The sequence below is a fragment of the Rhinoderma darwinii genome, chromosome 3 (genome assembly GCF_050947455.1).
Source record: "Rhinoderma darwinii isolate aRhiDar2 chromosome 3, aRhiDar2.hap1, whole genome shotgun sequence".
Classification (NCBI taxonomy): Eukaryota; Metazoa; Chordata; class Amphibia; order Anura; family Rhinodermatidae; genus Rhinoderma; species Rhinoderma darwinii.
In genome coordinates, this window is record NC_134689.1 from 49,689,983 (window position 1) to 49,691,377 (window position 1,395).

Sequence of the window (1,395 nt, forward strand, 5' to 3'; positions counted from 1 at the left end):
GGGGGGGGGGGCTGATGGTCATTTTACTGTGAGTGGGGGGGCTGATGGTCATTACTGTGAGTGGGGGGCTGATGGTCATTACTGTGAGTGGGGGGCTGATTGTCTTCGAGTGGTTTCCGCCTCTGACCTCCCATTGAAATTAATAGGAGGCGAAAAAAACCTGCTGCGCTCGTTGGGTGCTTTTTTGTCTGCGGTTTTTGCATTCGCTTCAACGGCTTAAAAAAAATATGGCCAAAAAACACAGAAAAAAAAAAAGTCAAACAACGCTGTCAATTCAAAATCCGGCTCAAAATTCCTAAATGAATTTGGAGGCAGATTTTTAGTTTCTGCCTTACAAAAAAACGTTGTGTGAACATACCCTAAGAGTGTAGTGCTTGTTTTTAGCCATTTTTTGTCATTTGGTAAACAATTTTTGGTAGGGGTGCCCTGAGAATGTTCACACAGAGTTTTTTGCAGGCAGAAAAATCCAGAAGAAATTTTGCCCTTCACGCACTTTCCTTACAGCGTTTTACGGCCGTGGCTATTGAGCACCGCAGGCGGAAAACGTTTTCTCTGTCCCCCATTGATTTCAATGGGAGGTTAGAGACAGAACCGTGGGAAGAAAGAACAGTGTTCCTTTTTTTTTTTTCTCATTTCTTTAGCAACTGGTGCGTGAAAAACACGGACATCACACAGATGTCGTCCACGTGTTCACCGTGTTTTTCACGCACCCATAGACTTCAATGGGCAACGTGGTCCGCAAAAACTGACCAAAATAGGCCATGCAATCAGTTTCACGCAACGGACACTCGCTGCATGAAAAATCACGCATGTGTGAACAGCCCCATTGATTTACATAGGTCCGTGTGTTGTCAGTTATTTCAACGGAAAGAACACGGACGTAAAGGTCAATTCACACAGAGCTCCCCGCACCTCTTCCCCCAAACGCCACCGATCGATTTCAATGGGAGGCAGAGTTTCTTTTGGCCGCAACGGAAAAAGAAGCGGCAAGCTCTTTCTCCAAGCGGTTTCCGCCTCTGATCTCCCAATGGGAGGCCGAAAAAAACATGGTGCTCGTTTTAAGTGTTTTTGGCCACATTTTCTACATTGGATTCAAAGACCGCGGCCAAATAATGCAGCGAAAGCGTCAAAACACAGGCAATTCAAAATCTGGCCGATTTTTTCTGCCTGTAAAAAACTCAGCTGTATAAATCTATGTTAATTGTAGGCCAATCGCCAGCAGACGTGAGGGGTCCGTCATCTACAAGGACAGTAAGCCCCAGTATTTTACTCAGCAACCAGCTCTATGGGTACCACAGTGTCCCCTGAGAAGGGCGGCAGCACTCGTCGCGATTTCTGATTGGAAGATGGCAGCAAAGGGGTGGAGTAGGGGTTATAAATACCGGCAGCCGTCAG